The following is a 19,908-nucleotide window of genomic DNA, read 5'->3' as shown; positions in this document are numbered from 1 at the left end:
CACCTTTGTTCTGCATTTTGGAAGGGCTACTAAAGTGATCCATCCACAGCACAATTAATTTTCTGCAATACCCATTATGATTGTTATTGCTTCAAAGGAATACTTTAATCCTGGAAAATGCCTACACGGCATTTTAAGTTTCCTTGCCTTTTTTTTTTATACTAGTAGCTTCATACTCATTTCTCCTGTCATCTTAGTCTATCTGTTCTTGAATTTCTTCCTTTCATTTTATAGAGCTCACATTTTCATACACCTCTGTTTAGGACACCAAACAAGACATGAACATCTTCTCTGGTACTGTAGAAACTTTTCAAAACCATCATGTTGCTTTCGTCCTGCTTCACCTTCCCACAGGGAGAGATTTATCCAGTCCGATTGAAATAGGGTATACAGAACATCTCTAGCACTGTCCACCTCTATTCTGACAATTCCTCCTCTTCGAACTAAACATTGAAGGCTGGCTATGTGCACAGCCTCTGTCCAGTTTCCAGGGCTTAGGATTACTTCACTGGATCACTCCATAAATAACTAAAGTCCTACTATGTGCACATACTGTCGTAGGTGCTGGTGAAAGGGCAGTGAACAAAACAAGCTTATGTAAAATAAGTAAACATACACTTGTACAATGTAGATTATAATATTAAGCTTCTAGTAAGGGAGACAGGAGGTTAAAGAGGCAGTTATTTTACCTACAGGGCCAGGGAAAGACTTGCAGACTGAGAAGGTGATATTTGAGCTGGTGAGATTCAGGAAGTGAGTTCTTTGGTTATCTGGAAGAACATTCCCAGAAGAGTAGTCAGAGAGGGCCTTTTAAGCCATTCTAAGGCTTTTGGTCTTTATTCCATGTGAGAGGGATTGCCCTTCTAGGGTTCTGAGCAGAATGAAGTTCTAGAAACCAAGTGAACCAAATATTTTAAGAAGAGAGTGAGCAAGTGTGTCTGGTGTTGGACAGGGTGAATGGGAGGAGGCTGAGAACAGACCTTTGTATGTAGCACCATGGGGAGGGGTCAGTGGTGACTTCTACAGGAACTATTCCAATGAAGTAAGGAGGGTGAGAGCTGTTTGAAATGGATTCTGGAAGGAGTGGGAGGGGCTGGACAGGAGGCAGACTACGACTCTTTGAGGAGTTGGAGTTTTACTCTTAAAAGGAAGAGAAATGGAACGGTAGCGGGAGGAGGATGTGGGACCAGGAACATTTTTAAAAATTTTTTAATGGAAGGAGTTATTACAGCACATTTGTGTGCTGGGAATGATCCAGTAGAGAGCAACAACTCAATGATGCAGGAGTAGGTAGACAATTGCTGGAGCAAAGTCTTGGAGTAGGGTGAGAAGGGATGGGCTCCAGAGCGCCAGTGGAGGGACATGAGCATTCACGTGACTACAGGAGGGAGGCTGCGGTGTGGGCTCAGAGGGACCTCCGTGGTCGGGAGCACAGACGTCCACTTGGTATGGCTCAGCTGGCCTTCGCGGGCAGTTAGCATATTTGACAGACTAAAGTGCCATCTGCCGTACATCTGGTGAACCGTGTGCACCGGTGCCTCTCCCCCCTGCCCCAATAGACACACACCTGTGGGCACTGTTCCCAGGGCTGTCCTTATCTTCGCCACTTCATGTTGGTAAAGCAAGCACTATATGTATGTCAGTTTAAATGCACTATATGTATTGTGCAGTTTAAAAAAACTTGGGGTCAGACCAGTGTAGCCACTAACGTAAGGTCACGCGTTGATAAAGAGTAGGGCAGGGGATTGAACCCAGACATTTTGACTGTTTCTGGGTTCTGTGGACCCAGGAAATAGGGAAGGGGTATTTACTTCCCAAGATTGAGATTCAATGTCTTTTTCCTGCTCTTGTCTCCAGAGGAGTCCACCACGGGGATGACTGTGTGAATGCACAATCCCTTCAGGTACACAAGGGTGCCTTCACCAGGTGGAGGGCATCTCCAGATGCGTGCAATGTACAGATGGCCTCGTTACCCCATTTACTTGTGCAGAGGCTTAAAGCACCTGGAACCTGCCTCTCCCACCATAGTCTTCGAGGGGCTGCATTTGGACTGCACCCTCCTGCCCGTTCATCCACCAAACCACCTTTCCGTTAACATTCCACAGTTTCCTCTTGCTCTTTAGATCTGGGGAGAAGCAGGGTTTTATGCTCATTCAATTGCCCCGAACCAGAGGATAATAGATTTTTCAACCTGGAAGGAATCATTCCAGGGAGACCTCTGGTTAAACTTCTTTGTATTCACCCCATTTTCTTTATCCGCTCTGTTGGCATCTCAGGCACCAGCTAACATGTACTTCTAGAACCTTCTACCTTCAACCCAAGAAAATACACACATCTGCTTTGTTTTCTTTTGGAAGAAGCTCTAAGAAAAAAGATGTGAGAGTTCAGCTGGCTCCCTGCTCTTCCAAGGGCTGTCACTGCAATCATGTGGGGCCACTGGAGGTAGGGCTTTAACATGTACCAGGCATTTTCCTCAAAATCTGCTACTTTATGTTAGGTGAGCAGTACATTCCAAGTGGCAAGTGCTTTCTATTACACATTCATAATGTATATTAAGTCTTTGTAAACTATCATGTCAGGTCATGGTTAATCAGTTAAAACTCCTAGTTATAAGGAAGTGTTATTACTTAAAAAGTTCAAGGATATAGGCCACTGGGTGACTCAGTGCTTAAGCGCCTGACTCTTGATTTCAGCTCATGGGATTGAGCCCCACCTTGGGCTGGTAGTGCAGAGCCTGCTTGGGAGTATCTCTCTCCCTCTATCTCTGCACCTCCCCTGCTCTCTCTCTCCCTCTCTCCCTCAAAATAAATAAATAAACTTAAAAAAAATTTCAGAGATACAGAGGAATGAAAAGAGTATTTTAAGAACTAAAATAAAACATGAGTAACCCAGGAGTATATTTAGGCGGTACTTAAATACACCTTAAAAATTAAATGTTAGGTTAAAAAGTATTTAGAAAAAAATACTAAAGTTTAGAATGTGTGTGTATATATATATACATAATATTTTCAGATGCACCAGTGGCTCAGAAGCATACCCACTGGAGAACATCATGGAATGAAAGATGTTTCATTCTATCCCCTCAGAAAGTTTTACAGGACTTCTCCCGTCGATTTGCTGCCCTTGGCAATCCCTTGTCCTGAAGGCATGCTTCTTTTGTGGAAAAGCCCAGGCATGGAGAGTCATTGGGGAGAATCAATCATTTCAAAGATGATAGCTTTACTAATATCTCCATATATGTTGATGGTGTGTATGTGTGGGGGGTGGAAGTGAAGGCTAGGCAAAGCTAGAATTAGTCATATGAATGATGTACTTGTCTGGACACTGGGCCACTCCGGCCCCAATCAGTGCCAGTAAATCGTGCAGACTGCTCCAACACCACCACTCTGTTTCTATCCCACTCATATAAAATTCCATGCCAAGGTACAAACCACAATCCTCCCTTTCTTGGTTTTTCATGCAAAAACTATTTTAGAATAAATTTAAATGTCAAACCTTCAAGAACTCTGAACAGAGGGAACTTCAGCTCACTTAGTTCCCAACATGGCTAAAATCAAAAAAAATTCTGATGAGAGTACTAAACTTTTAGAGGTCTATATTGTTCATTGATTTAAGTTCCAAAGAAAAGCAAAATTGCTATGTTCAAGCAATAGGATATAAGAAGAAACAGTGAGAAAAGCATAAATATCAACAGCAGCACTTTTGTGCCTGGGAGAGGTCCTGAGTCCCTGTGTGTGAATAACTTGGCAATGACTGCTGCATGCAGTGTGTAAACAAATATGGTCCCCACACCATTTAAAATATTCAACATTGACCTAAATAGGCATAGACACAGAATGCCAGTCCAGGCAGACATTTGTGAATGTACACACAGAACACAATGCAGGAAGAACTTGGTGCTTTCTTTCCCCCACTATTTTATTATACACACATTTCAGATTCAATTCACATTCGAGTGTTCATAGTCTGAGCAATAGAAAACACATTTTTAATCAGTCCTAGACAGCAGGAAAAACTTCCTGCAGGAGTTCTAGGAGGTTTATTCTTCATTTAGCAGATGTTTATTGATAATAGAAGGCAGGAAGTTATATGACATGTCTCTAGTTTCAAAGAGCTTAAAATATGGTTGAGATCTATAGGGGAGTTGGTCATCAGGGAGTTTAAGAGAACTTTTATATAGTTTTGTGAGAAAGGTATAAAATCATAAAGAGGAAAGAGAAGGCCAGAGTTTTGATTTCAGAATTACAAACTAAAAAGGAATGTCCAGGCAATCTGGAAAAGTCTTGAGGTAGAAACAACTGAACCAAGAATAATAGATATGCATTATCTAATCCAGTGTTTCCCAGGTTACGGAGTGGGACTCTAGGGGATCCCTTTGAGGATCTGGTGAAAGTTATGGACCCCAAAATAGCCATCTACCCTCAAACTTTTATATAGAATATAAGAGATTTGAAGTCTGAGTCCATGGACTTTATATTGTAAATCTAATACAGTTACATTTACCGTGGTTAGTGAATGGTCACTGTTTATTCACTTCCTTGTCTCCTCTAGTAGAATAGAAGTATTTCTAAGATGGGACTGCACTATGTTTTATCTTTCATTCAAACCCTTCTCTGTTTAGCATTGTGTTGTTGTGTAGAAGGTACTAAAAGAGTTGGGTCCTGTCTCAATGTTTAGGTATTAGGTTAATACAGCATCTTCCAAATGTCAGTCATTTGAGTAACTTTCTCAATTTTTGCCATGGCTGTTTACCATCTTGGTTATTATTTAGTACCTATAGCTGCAAAATAATGATTTTTGGTGATAGAACACTAAATAATATCACATATCAGGATGAGTGAGCATGTTATTTTCATTCTATTTTCTTTCAGTCCAGTTTACACCAAAGAGAGATTTCCAGTTTACTTCCAGTGTACCTTTTAATACTTTTCTGACATTTGAGCATCTTCCTTTGGAACTAATGCAGAGGCTTTTGTATGCAGCAGTATTTGGCTAGAAGTGAATAACATTGCTTTCTTCTTTTTTTTTTTTTTTTTCATTGTGTTTAGTTTTATGAAAAGTGATACTAGTTTTCCCTATGGAAGTGACAAAAATTTTCTTTCAACATATACTTGTTAAAAAAAGTTTATTTAAGGAAATACAGTAAATCAGTTCTCTGTTGCTGTGTAACAAGCTACCCCAAACATAGTGGCTTAAGAAACAGTGACTTATTAGGATTCTGTGGGTTAGCTAGACTCAACTGAGCAATTCTTCTCCTCCACATGATATCCGATGGGGTCATTCCTTCATCTTGAGAACTTGGATGAGGCCAGAAGGTCCCAGATGGCTTCCCTCATGCCTGTCAGCCCAGCTGGAGTGGCTGGAGTGGCTGAAACTGGCTGAGCCTCTTTCTCCATGTGGCCTCTCATCATTCAGTAGTCTGACCTGGGCTTTTTCACATCATGGATGGATCTCCAGAGATTACAAAAGAAAGCTGCAAAGTTTCTTAAGGCCTAGACCTGGAAGTCAAAAAGTATTACTTCTGCTATATCCGACTGGTTAAAGCATGTGACTGGACAAGTCTAGATCCAAGGGGAGGAGAAATAGACTTCACATCTTTTTGGGAGATTAGAGGCACTCATGTCCAGAGATGGAAAGAAGCTTTGGCAATAATTTTGCAAATAATCTACCACAAATGGCAGGTAAGTAAGTAATAGGACAAGTTGTGGCAGATATGGCAAAAATTGTGAGAGTGTTACTCAAATGACTAGTATTTGGAAATACTGTATTAATCTGATACCTGAATATTGCACTAGATAGTCCATGGACATTTTTTAGTATCTTGTGCATACTAAACACAGTGCTACATGCAAAGGGATTAAAGGAAAAAGATAAAACATGATACAAACATGTCCGAGGAGGACTTACATTCTAGTGAGGGAGATAGGTGTATAAGTAAATAGTTTTAAAGGGGCACCTGGCTGGCTCAGTTGGTAGAGCATGAGAGTCTTGATCCCGGGGTTGTGGATTCGAGCCCTGTGTTGGGTGAAGAGATCAATTAAAAATTTTTAAAAATCTTAAAAAAAGTGGTTATAACAAAATAACCATGATGCTTGTTGCAGTAAGTATTTAGAGTCCTGACATTTTTTTTCACATTCTAAATATTTTTTGTAATTTAATTTTTTATTTTTTAAAATTTACATCCAAATTAGTTAGCATATGATTTCAGGAGTAGATTCCTTAATGCCCCTTACCCATTTAGCCCATACCCCCTCCCACAACCCTCCCATAACCCTCAGTTTGTTCTCCATATTTATGAGTCTCTTATGCTTTGTCCCCCTCCCTGTTTTTATATTGTTTTTGTTTCCCTTCCCTTATGTTCATCTGTTTTGTCTCTTAAAGTCCTCATATGAGTGAAATCATATGATTTTTGTCTTTCTCTGACTAATTTCACTTAGCATCGTACCCTCCAGTTCCATCCACATAGTTGCAAATGGCAAGATTTCATTCTTTTTGATTGCCGAGTAATACTCCATTGTATGTGTATATATATATATATATATATATATATATATATATATATATATACACCACATCTTCTTTATCTATTCATCCATCAATGGACATTTGGGCTCCTTCCATACTTTGGCTATTGTTGATAGTGTGGCTATAAACATGGGGGTGCATGTGTCCCTTCAAAACAGCACACCTGTATCCCGTGGCTAAATGCCTAGTAGTGCAATTGCTGGGTCGTAGGGTAGTTCTATTTTTAGTTTTTTGAGAAACCTCCATACTGTTTTCCAGAGTGACTGCACCAGCTTGCATTGCCACCAACAATGCAAAAGAGATCCTCTTTCTCCACATCCTCGCCAACATCTGTTGTTGCCTGAGTTGTTCATGTTAGCCATCCTGACAGGTGTGAGGTAGTATCTCATTGTGGTTTTGATTTGTATTTCCCTGATGATGAGTGATGTTGAGCATTTTTTCATGTGTCGGTTGGCCATCTGGATGTCTTCCTTGGAGAAGTGTCTATTCATGTCTTTTGCCCATTTCTTCACTGGATTCTTTGTTTTTTGGGTGTTGAGTTTGATAAGTTCTTTATAGATTTTGGATACTAACCCTTTATCTGATATGTTGTTTGCAAATATCTTCTCCCATTCTGTCGGTTGCCTTTTAGTTTTGCTGATTGTTTCCTTCGCTATGCAGAAGCTTTCTATTTTAATGAGGTCCCAGTAGTTCATTTTTGCGTTTGTTTCCCTTGCCTCCGGAGACGTGTTGAATAAGAAGTTGCTGCGGCCAAGACCAAAGAGGTTTTTGCCTGCTTTCTCCTCGAAGATTTTGATGGCTTCCCGTCTTACATTGAGGTCTTGCATCCATTTTGAGTTTATTTTTGTGTATGGTGTAAGAAAGTGGTCCAGGTTCATTCTTCTGCATGTCGCTGCCCAGTTTTTCCAGCACCACTTGCTGAAGAGACTGTGTTTATTCCATTGGATATTCTTTCCTGCTTTGTCAAATATTAGTTGACCATACGTTTGTGGGTCCATTTCTGGGTTCTCTATTCTGTTCCATTGATCTGAGTGTCTGTTCTTGTGCCAGTGCCATACTGTCTTCATGATTACAGCTTTGTAGTATATCTTGAAGTCTGGGATTATGATATTTCCTGGTTTGGTTTTCTGGAGTCCTGACATTTTACAGAGAAGTTTAAGGCATGTGGATTTTCTTGGGCCCATGACTTTTATCAGATTCTCAAGAAAGTGTGAGACCCTAAAAGGACCTAAAACGCATTGATTGACTCAAGAGACACACTGGTGTGATGCACAGGGGTGACCACTGCTAGCTGCAGTGTTAAGGAAGAGGCTTCACTGAGGCTCTAACACAGGTGGGCGGGATTGCTTGAGGAGGAAGAACTGGCTGGAGTTGAAAGTCAATTAGATGTGGTGAGAGGATGGAGGAGGTGAGATGGGTGGAGGGAAAGGAGGAGGAAAGTGGTGAAAGAGGAGAGGAATGTGGGGAATTGGAGAAAGAAGAGAGAGAAGTTTATTCCAGGATAACTGGATTTTCTGGCTGGCCAGAATGGTAGGTGGTAGAAAATAAGTGAGGAAGAGTAGATTTTCTGGGAACTCTTTGCAGAATTCTGCTTTTTCCAAGTTGTCATTGAGATGCCCATATGATAAAGCAATAAACAATTGGACATGCAGATCTGGAACTTACTTACCTTGTGCCAGGCACCTTTATAGAAATTGGTTATAAAACAGTGAATAGCCGAAGAGAAGTGATGCCTATGTTCCCATGGAGCTTATATTCTAGTAGGGCTGGGGTCAGGGGGAAGATGGACAGAGAGACAATTAGTATGTAAAAAAATTCATATAAATTTTATCTAATGCTAAATTCTAAGAATGAAAAAAATTAATTAATGGAATAGAGAGGGTTGGGGCAGCTACTTTATCTAGGGTAATATGGTAATTGAAGGCAGCTTTTTGAAATATAACCCAAAGCTAGGAAGAAGGCCTACCCTCTTTTAACTTAACAAGGTAGGAAAATTATACTAGCAGGAGGTTAACTTTTGCCATGTAAGGTGGTCTCACCCAGAGACCAGATGGATGTGAGGGACTCCTTCCCAACCACCTCTACCGAATCTTCTGAATCTTCCCTATCTAGCCATAGAACCATGTGGAGTAGATAATGATAACCCGCTCTGATGGTCAGGACACCAGAGATGTGGAAACCACAGGGAGAGAGGAACTCTAGGGGAGAGGGAGAGAATGCATAGAAGGCTGGCAACAGGGGTGGTCACTTACTGACTATTGATGGGGTGCCATTTGGGGCTCCCAAACATAAGGGAGCAGGTCTCATTCCCACAGTTAGTACCTAGGAATGAGTTAGTCTAGGGATGCCACTCTCTATTCCTCACCACACTTTGATGTGGTACAGGATGGATTCCATCACTGTATGAGATGGACTACATCACTTGGAGTTGAGTGAAGAACCAATTGTACAGTCTTTTGGGTTTGAATGTGTTGATTTGAGATAGTAGTAGGACCTGATCCTCTCTCACCATCCACAGGCAGTTGTCTGAACCCCTACAGTGGGCACAATGGGTTGAGAACAGAATTGCCTGTGGATCAATCCACGACCAGGCACACGTTGTCTTCTGACCATTTTACTCCATCTACACCAAGGTAAGGACATACATATTTAATTTTTTAAGGACATTTCATAGTATAATATTATTCTTTTACTGTTATAATTTTTCAGTTACTCATTTCGGAACACATCTCCCCTCATCCTATGAAGAATGTGTACAATGCTAAGTAAATCAGTCGATGTCAATGATTCTGACTGCAACTACTTCGGTTCCAGGATGTCTCTTTATATTTAGGGTGAACAAAAATAAATTAGGTTAAGACATGTGTTGAAATGATAGGATCCCATAAAATGAAATTTTCAGTGATCAGAACATATTATTTTAGAGCCTATAAAGATTTCAAATGTTGGATGAACAAAAAAGAATATAAGTGATTGGGTCTATTATTATTTTAAGCCTTAGGCAAAAGATCTCAGAACCCCAGCCTTTGAGTGTTACTAGAAATTTGGGGCAGAAGAAACAAGTAATGTGCCAGTCTATTGCCACAGCTCTACACCTCATTCTGGGTTTGGGAATGATTTTAGATAATTATTTTTCTGCCACTTGCTGTCACCACCCTGATTCAATCTATAAGCTGGGATGTTACACAAACTACAAAATGTAGTCAGGGAACAATTAATACATCAAACGCAGACAGTGAATAGGACTAAAATCCTAAAAAGTACACATTACAAAAAAGCTGGGTAAATCTGGGCTTGGTATCACGGAGCCGCTCTCTTCCTCTGTCCCATTGTTTGTGACCTTGACTATTTCCATCATGATGTAAACCCATGGAATCAAGTCACTGACATGTTTACGATTCCCTCATCACGTTTTGCAGTTATTAATACCATAGTGGTGGCAAGGACACTTTCAACATACAGTGCCTCCTGTCAAGAGAAAATGAAAACCTTCCGGTAAAGGTCCCAGAGCACTGGCAGTAGGCTCTGTTCTTCATCTGTCCCCTACGACAGACTCTATTCACTCTCAACCTAATCTAAAGGAGGGACAGATAACACTATTGGGGTCCCTTGTGTCGGTGACAGAGAATACTGCCATTACTACTACTACTAATATAAATGATAGCAATTATTTGGTGCTTACTATGTCCTAGGGGACTGTTGTAAGCACATTCTCTACATGAACCAATTTAATCCTCACAGCAGCAGTAGACCCCATTACTACCCTCCTTTTGCAGATGGGGAAACTGAGGCCCAGAGAGGTTCCCACAGCTGAGAAGTGGCAGAGCTGGGATAGCCGTGGGTGTTGACAGGTGCAGAAGATTGAGAAGCAGAAGTGAGGAATAGATGATTTTTCTGTAAGGTGAGAAAAGTCACTTGGGAAAAAGCTGTTCCATCTTGGAAGCCATTGCTATCTTTGAAGCCATCTTTGAAGCATCCCCGAGGAGAGGGAGTGATGTCAAGTTCCCAGCCCCAGGCTCTGCCCCGTCACGAAAAGAAGGGCAAAGGACCAAGCTGGAGGGTGTGGGGCTGCTGCCGAGACTCTTCTTGCCTACAGCCATGCACCCCAGAATCCTACAATGAACTGGAAGGATGGCTGAGGGCACACTAAACGCCCCTGGTTGACAGAGGGCCCTGAGGTGCCACAAGCGCTTCCTGCTGGGTTATAGGGACACTGGTTTTTATTTATTTTTATTAACCTCCTGTCACTGATAGATAGGAATGACAAGGATAAAGCCTAAGACAAAAGGGAGGGGATCCTACTAGATTTTATGGAGACCTATGTGAACAGGAAGGAGACCTTCAGGTAGAATTTATTTACAGCTCTGCGGGGTGTATGGATTTGTGTTTATGGGTATGAACATTTGGGAACTGTGGTATTTAAATTCCTTTAATGTTCTTAGAAGGTACCTGGGAGGATTCATTATTTTAGTTTTCATATTGATGCTATTAGGAAATGTTCAAAAACTCAGAATATCTTATTTCTTCACAGAAGTTCTTACTGGCACCTCTTCATGTGCTGCTCACTTGGCATCCATTGATGCTCCACATTTTGGACACGGAACCATCGCTCTCACCTGGACCCTTTGGAGGGGACTGGGTTCCACGCAAGCGCGTTGGAGAGGACGCACTTTCCCTTGCTGCCATGTTTTACCCTAGCCCCTCATTACTGTGTTCGGGAAATTATTCCTTTTTCCACCCCTAATTAGGCCTCTGGGTACTTTATGGTAAGTGTGACATTTTTCTCTTGACAGGCAGTATTATAGTGTAGAACTGTCCTTGTCACTCTTTATTGCTTTTAATAACTATGAAATCTCTTACAAGATGTCTAGAGCCTCATCAACATATGTTGATGGCACTGTTTTATCAGTCCTGAAATGGTCAAGGTCACAGACAATGTGCCAGAGGAAGGAAGACAGTGAACACATTATTATAAATAGATATGTGACTTGAAAATGACCCTTTCAGGCATGGGGACATTAGTTGGCAATAGGAAGGAAGTGATGAGATGCAATAATTTTATTTTGCTTAGGGAAGTCTCCAGGTGTATGTCAGACGCTTGCTATGTTTAATCTGATTGGCGTGTTAGCACATCAGAGGTTGAAACATTTATCATAGTTATTTCATGATAATGAAAATGAATTAAAAGATAAGGTAGGGCAAAAGTATGGTTTGGATAGTCAAAAGCTAGCATCTGACACATTATTTTAACTGAGGAAATTTAAGTGAAACATGTGAGAACAATGTACCTTACATTTTGTCATTCTGGACTTAAAATTTTTTTAATGTTTATTTTTGAGAGAGGGAAAGAGAGTATGAGCAGGGGAGGGGCAGAGTGAGAGGGGGACACAGAATCCTAAGCAGGCTTCAGGCTCTGAGCTGTGAGCACAGAGCCTGACGCGAGCCTCGAACTCACCAGCCGTGAGATCACGACCTGAGCTGAAGTCAGATGCTCAATTGACTGATCCACTCAGGTGCCCCTGTCATTGTGAACTTTTTTAAAACATAAGCATTGGGAAGCATTTTAGGTAGTAAGTTGAGATACTAGTACTGAATCCCATTTCCTTCCCTCTTGATGTCTCATTCATCCTCAGAAGATATATTTTAACAACGAAATATCTAAAAGGTATATTGGTTTTGTTACTTGGGGCTCAAAAATGTCCCCAAGGCATCGGTTTAGACTTGCCAGTGTATATATGGGTCGGTGATTTGTGCTTAATAGACTTCAGAATTCCCAACATCTGGAGGTAGAGAAAAGCAACAAAAACAGTAACACCGTCAACAGCAATAGCTGTTAAAAATACTGACAGTAGCATTAATTGGTGTGCATATCCAGTAATGTTAACCTTTCAACATCCCGTTTAGACAGGTATTATTACAATAATATAAAGGATCAAGAGTCAAGAGTTCAGGCAGCGAGGTTAGACCTTGGGTTAGTTAATTAACTCCTCTCAGAATTACAATGTCTTCATCTGTAAAGGAGACAGTATTATCATACTTATAATAATAATTAATACTGCCTTGAAGTGTTTTTTCCTGAAGATTACGTGAATAATGCATGTGAGGCACTTAGCACAGCACCCATTTTATGATGGCTAGTTATCATCATCATCATCATCACTGTCCCCATTTTTCAGATGAAGAAGCTGGAGCACAGAGGTTCTCCAAACCCTTGCAAATGGGAGGCAGGGATGGAACAAGGGGACACTGGATTCCCAATCCCCTGCTGGTCACTGGCAGCCGCCACCTTACTTCATTAGGGAATGTCGCTTTGTGGGAAAGGAAGCCGCGGGGGTATGGTGTAGCCTTTGGCCAGGAATCTAACTCTAACTTTGGGAAGAGGCGACAGGGACATGGGGGAAAGCGGTTATTTATAGTCAGGGCCTCTGGGGCCTCGGATGCTGCCTGTGACTGGCTCCCTTCTCCCTCCTGCATTCCTCCCTTCTCCCAGTGGTGTTGCCCTTTCCATGTGTTGTGGTTGCCCAACACTAGAACATGTTTGTTAGGTTACTCACCCAGGTCCACTTTCTGTGAACTCCCTCAATTCCCTGGGTAACTAAAAGAAGGGAAGGAGGGGAATGACCTCCCAGTCAGATATCCTGCCCCCTCCACCCACCCCCCCCCCGCTTGCTTTATGTTGTGTAGACCTACGTGTTTAGGCAGCTTTATTTTGTAGTATCTTGCAACAAATTAAGCACTATTCTTTTTTGTTTTTTAATTTTTTTATGTTTATTTAATTTTGAGAGAGACAGAGCATGAGCAGGGGAGGGGCAGAGAGAGAGGGAGACAAAGAATCCGAAGCAGGGTCCAGGCTCTGAGCTGTCAGGACAGAGCCCTCTGGCAGGGCTTGAACCCACGAACCATGAGATCATGACCTGAGCTGAAGTCGGACGCTTAACCCACTGAGCCACCCAGGCACCCCCCCAATAAGTGCTATTCTTGAGTAAGAGTCACCACAGGTGGGAACACAGCATTATAAGCAGTTGCTCTGGTGTTCTATCGGTATACTTCCTGCTCTGCTAAAGCATAAGCATTTGTACTGTGCAGTGCCTCACCCGTTTAAAAAATTTGGGAGGAGAGATGCTTTTTGAGGTTGAAGATTTCTTTGTATGATATCCAACAAATCTTTGGTTTACACTTTTGTCTGTTTAAATGTTTTTAGAAAAAACCATTTTTTTTTTTTTCCTGCAGTACAATCCAGTAGCATTGGTGAAATCACCATTCATTGATCACCACAAATCACTCCCCTCTGTATTTTCACCTCTGGGATTCTCTTTGTGTTAGATTTAGTTGTTTGTATGTTTGTTTTCCTCTGTTGGGACATAGACTTCTTGCAGACAACGACAAGACTTTCTTCTCTTCACTGGTACAGAGCATTGCTCAATAAACATCAGGGCACATAAAGCTAGTGGATCGCTGTATACTAATTTGGGCCAAATCTTCTTGTTGGCCACCAACCTGACAAATGAGTGAAAAGGAGAAGGGAGCTCATAGTCTTGACTCCAGGAGACAAATAATTTTAGTAAGTCAAGTGCCTTTGGGAGTTGCTAATTGACACCTGTGGGAGTCCCTAATTCCCCACAGGGTGGGGAAGGGGTCAAGAGGAAGAGAACAAAGGGAGAAAGCAAAAAACATTTTTCTAGATGAGTCTCCTGAGTCAAGGGAAATGAATGCAAAAATAAACTATTGGGATGATATCAAAATGAAAAGCTTCTGCACAGCAGAGGAAACTATCAACAAAACTAAGACAACCTACTGGATGGGAGAAGATATTTGCGAATGCCACATCTCATAAGGGGTTAGTATCCAAAATATATAAAGAGCTGATACAACTTAACACCCCTCCCCAAAATAAACCAGTCAAAAAAATGGGCAGAAATCATGAGCAGACATTTCTCCAAAGAAGACCTACAGGTGGCCAACAGATACATGAAAAGATGTTCAACATCATGCATCATGAGGGAAATGCAAATCAGGGAAATGAGATATCACCTCACACCTGTCAGAATGGCTAAAATAAAAAACACAAGAAACAAGTGTTGTCGAGGATGTGGAGAAAAAGGAACCCTCATGAACTACTAGTGGGAATGCAACCTGGTACAGCCACTGTGGAAAACAGTATGGAGGTTCCTTAAAAAACTAAAAAGAGAACTACCACGGGATCCAGTAATTGCGCCATTGGATAGTTATCCAAAGAATAGAAAAACACTAATTCTAAAAGATATATATACCACTCTGTTTATAGGAGCAGTATTTACAATAGCCAAATTATGGAAGCAGCCCAAGTGTTCATCAAGAGATGAATGGATAAAGAAGATGGGGCACATATACATGGAATATCATTCAGCCATAAAAAGAATGAAATCTTAACATTTGCAATACTGTGGATGGATCTAGAGAATATAATACTAAGTAAAATAAGTCAGAAGAAGACAAACTGTATGGGTTCACTCATATGTGAAATTTAAGATCCCAAAAGATGAATGAAGGAAAAAAAAAATAGACAAACAAAAAGCCAGACCCTTAACTATAGAGAACACACAGATGGTCACCAGAGGGAAGGCGGGTGGGGGGATGGGTGAATTAGGTGAAGGGGATTAAGAGTACACTGATGATGAGCACTGAGTGATGTCTAGAATTGTTGAATCACTATACTGTACACCTGAAACTAATCTAACCCTGTATATTAACAATACTAGAATTAGAATACAATTAAAAAAAAATTTTTTTTAACGTTTATTTATTTTTGGGACAGAGAGAGACAGAGCATGAACTGCGGAGGGGCAGAGAGAGAGGGAGACACAGAATCAGAAGCAGGCTCTAGGCTCTGAGCCATCAGCCCAGAGCCTGATGCGGGGCTCGAACTCACTGACCGCGAGATCGTGACCTGAGCTGAAGTCGGACGCTTAACCGACTGAGCCACCCAGGCGCCCCTAGAATACAATTTAAAGAAAAGGAGGAGAGGGCAGGTAGATGCAGAAGAAAGGACTTGAAGATACAAAAGAGGGTAGGAAAGGGAACATATTTTACATCACCAATTATTTCTACCAGTTCCCAGCCCCTGTCTTGGGCCAGTGTGCTCTGCCATTACAAACGTCTCCATTTTTTTTTTTTAAACTTAATCAAGAGATTAGATTTTATTGGACTCTCAATTGGAAAGGAGTCAAGGCTGAAACTTTGGTGGTGAAAAGTGTGTCACTATTTTTCTTCCTTTAGCCAGACCAAGAGTTCTGGTATCGGCAGGGAGCCGGAGCTGGTAAATCTGAGTATCTGACCTCCTGGGCCCAGACTAACTGATAGTGGTGATTGGGAGAGGAAGCGTGGGATCAACTGTGTAAATAGGGGTAGGTACACAACAGGTCACACATCAGTTTGGGGGAATTATACATATTTTGTTCAGAGCGAGGCCGAGTAGGTAGATAGAAATCTCCTGGGAATTTCAACAGGCTGCCTCTTGCCTGAGCACTGCTTTGAAAGCAATGTCCTTACATCTTCTGTTTTTATATATGTTTTTACCTTCTTGTATTCTCCTCTGATGTCTTCCTGGACTAATAGAAAAAAAAAAAAGAAGGAGAATAGGAAGTAAGGGAATACATGGCTGTGAGAAGAATAAGCAATTTTCCTAAAGCCAGGTAACATAGTGTTAGCCTTACTTTCTTTCAGAAAAGGTCCTCAGACCTACTTTTGCCATTCCTAATACTCTTAGCAATACTTTTATTTAAATTTAGTTTTGTTTTTAACCAATCATCATGACTTTCATGACTTTTCATGGCTGCATTGGGTCTCTTAAACCTTACTGTAAACAAAAGAACTTTCATTTCAGAGTGTTCTGCAGAATTTAAATGTCAACTGGTTGAGGGCTACGTGTTTCTTTTCTAGAGACATCTCTGAAGAGAAAAGAAGGGATAGGAAAGGAGAAGGAAAAGTAACGGGCAATGACTGAAGTTAAGAGGAAACCTTTTTTAAAAAGCGAAACATCGATCACGATGGATAGATTTGATTCTTGTGACAGAATGAAGGAGCTTCTTCTTATTTGGCTTGTTCTTCGGACACATGGCTGTAGTCAGCTCGGGTCCACTGCCAGCACTTCGGAGTCACTCCTTTCTTGGGCTGTGGGGCCTATGAGCAATGCAGCATTCCCCTCCTGTTCCCAGTGTGTTCCATCTGTGGCTCTTTCTGTCCTATAGTTTCCAATTTGCTTGAAACACTCTTATTTACTCTAAAGTAGGATACAGTTATGTTGCCAGGGACGGGCTCTGCAGCTCTATCACCACAGAAAATACTGTCAGCGTAGTATTAAGGAATAAAAAGCTAACAGGTGGAAGTCAGATAGAGCCAGCAGCATGCACAGATGGCAATACAAAAACCTTCACTTTATTCTACTTTGGGCAGGCTTTGTATTTCATACTCCTGCTAAGGTGGCCCAAAGCTACCATAAGCATGGCTCTTTGTATCCATACTGATGGAAGAGGCAGCCCTAGAATTTCAATTTAATGATTTGGTTTCAGCATTTTTTTCATCTGGCCATGAAATCTGGTACCCACTTTATTAAAGAGTAACACAATAGGTACTAAAGATCAGTGAACTGGCCCAAAGCCTCAGTTCAGTTCATGTTTATTGCCTTCCCTTATTGTGTTTCACACTGGGGTTATAAAGATGATAAAAGCATAGTTCCTGATCTCACCAAGTTCACAGGTTAGCCAAGAGAGGCAAAGACAAAGGAAGCACGGGCTCAAGTTGAGACACCGTCTATGCCTCATAATATTTTTGGAAGAAATGAATCAAGTGCTGGCTTTCTTGAACAGCACCGAAAATCCATTTTGGCAAGAAGGATGGAGATGGAAAGCCACATGGTTGAGTAAGAAGGAAGGGGAAATTTGGTAGTGATGTTGTGTTAGGAGCAAAGGGAATTTTTCTCTTCAAATTTTTAATTTTTAAAATTTTTAAAATTTTCATTGTTAAAAAGTTTTATTTTATTTTTTAAATGTTTATTTATTTTTGGAAGAGAGAAATATAGAGCACAAGCAGGGGAGGGGCAGAGAGAGAGGGAGACACAGAATCTGAAACAGGCTCCAGGCTCTGAGCTGTCAGCACAGAGCTTGACTCGGGGCTGGAACTAACGAGCTGAGCCTGAGATCATGACCTGAGCCAAAGTAGGATGCTTAACAGACTCAGCCACCCAGGCTCCCCTATTTTATTTTTATTTTTCAGTAAACTCTACATGCCATGTGGAGCTTTGAACTCTTGACCCTGAGATTAAGAGTCGCATGCTCTACCAAGTGAGACAGTCAGGTGCCCCGTCCTTCAATTTTTTATTTTTTTAAGGTTTATTTATTTTAAGAGAGGGAGAAAGCATGAGTGGGGGAAGGGCAGAGAGACAGAGAGGGAGAGAGAGAGAATTCCAAGCAGGCTCCGCATTGTCAGTACAGTGCCAGATACTGGGCTCAAAATCACCGGTGGGTGAGATCATGACCTGAGTGGAAATCAAGAGTCTGCGGCTTAACCAACTGAGCCACCCAGGTGCCCCTCCTTCAATTTTTAAATAGAATATTTTCAGATTTATAGAAAGAAAAATAGTACAATGAATACCCATATACCCTTCACATATATTTATCAATTATTAACATTTTGTCACATTCATCTGCACTATTTGTGTATTTTTTTGAACCATAAAAGTAGGTTGCAGACCTCTTGACATTTCACCTCTTGGTGATCAGGCATGATCACACCCTTAAGATATACAGTGGTTCTATAATATCATCTGATCTAGAATCCATATTCAAATTTCTCCAGTTGTCCAGAAAGTGTCTTTTACAGATTTTTTTCCCCTCCCCAATTCAGGATTCACACATTCCATTTAGTTGTTGTGTCTCTTAGTCTCTTTGCATTTATATTTTTGTTTTACTTTATTTTGTAACATTTAATATTTGAAGAACTTAGGCTGGTTACATAGAAGACTGTCCTATATGTTGGATTTATCTGATTATTTCTTCATGAACAGATTCAGCTTAAACATTTTTTGGCAAGAATCCCACAGATAGATGTTGTTGTAGTCCAACAGCTTTGAATCTAGACTTTATGGACTTCTATTTTACTGTGGTAAGAACACTTAATATGAGATCTACCTTCTCAACAGACTGTAAAGCGCACCATAAATACTGTTAATTACGTACAACATGGCGCAGTGTTGCACAGCACATCTTTAGAACTTCCTCATCTTGCATCACTGGAACTTTATACCCGGTGATTAGCAGCTCTTCCTTTCCCCTCCTCGCTGCCCCTGGCAAACACCACTCTTCTATGAATTTGACGGCTTTAGAGACCTTATATAAGTGGAGTCACACAGCATTTGTCCCTCTGTGACGGGCTTATTTTACTTTCTATGATGCCCTCAAGATTCATCCATGTCGTTGCAGACTGCAGGATTTCCTTCTTTTCTATGGCTGAAGAGAGCCTAGCTTTTAAAGACTGTGTTTATCACACAACATGGCCCTTAAATGGAAGCCTGCTTCATCTGATGTGCAACTGAAGAATTGAAATGGCTTTCGGTGCCAGAGGAAACACCAGCTCTATGCAGGATTTACTGAGAGAGGGTTTGTAAGCCACCCGACTGGCACTGCTCCAACGGATCTTCAAGGGACATTTGGATTGTGTGCAATTCCAGCCCTTACACACTGACTTGAGAACCCTCTGCTCCTTGTTCAGTTTCCTGCTTTTAACAGAGTTAACAGGGGCGCCTGGGTGGCTCAGGTGATTAAGCGTCTGACTCGTTATCCACTTAGGTGGTGATTTCCCAGTCATGAGACTGGGCTCATGCTGAGGGTCGGGCCTGCTTGGGAGTCTCTCCCTGACCGCCCCCCCCCCCCACTTGTGTGTGCATGCACAGGTGCTCTCTCAGAATAAATAAACATGTTTTAAAAAGTTAACAGAATATCTTGTTTGTTCTACACCAGCACATAGAAACCTAATTTATTCTTTTAAATAGCTATTCAGTTCTCTATTGGAGGATATTTCGACTGTGTTCAGACTTTTGCTACTACTATTATAATGCTGCAAGGAGGGATGTGTCTTTTTATAATAATACCTTTTGGGGATCTTGAATGACCAAGTCATTATAGGAGAACAAATAGAATATTTTTGCTATATTTTTTGGAAAATAGGGGCTTTATTTTCTTTTCTGGCTACTTTTGTATTGATACTATTTTGGTACTAATTCCTATGATTTCAACTTTTCAAAATTAAGCTTAAAAATATCAATTACACCTGAAAAATATCCCAGTTAGCATAATTTTAAAATCCACTTAATGGCATTTGGATCCCAAAAGACAAGTTACCAAATATCTT

At 41.1% G+C, this 19,908-nt stretch overlaps 1 long non-coding RNA gene across 1 annotated transcript; it reads left to right on the top strand.

The window, feature by feature from the left end:
- Window positions 1-259: 259 nt before the first annotated feature.
- On the top strand, window positions 260-19,566 carry LOC109249007 (uncharacterized). The gene is made up of 4 exons (XR_002072399.2): window positions 260-2,442; window positions 9,044-9,158; window positions 11,057-11,291; window positions 18,981-19,566. It is a non-coding gene; the product is annotated as an uncharacterized LOC109249007 (long non-coding RNA).
- The last annotated feature ends 342 nt before the right edge of the window (window positions 19,567-19,908 follow it).

This window comes from Panthera pardus, unplaced genomic scaffold, assembly GCF_024362965.1.
Source record: "Panthera pardus isolate Hobbes unplaced genomic scaffold, ASM2436296v1 HiC_scaffold_6, whole genome shotgun sequence".
Taxonomy (NCBI): domain Eukaryota; kingdom Metazoa; phylum Chordata; class Mammalia; order Carnivora; family Felidae; genus Panthera; species Panthera pardus.
The sequence above is the reverse complement of the archived record's forward strand: the minus strand, read 5'-3'. Positions and strand labels throughout refer to the sequence as shown.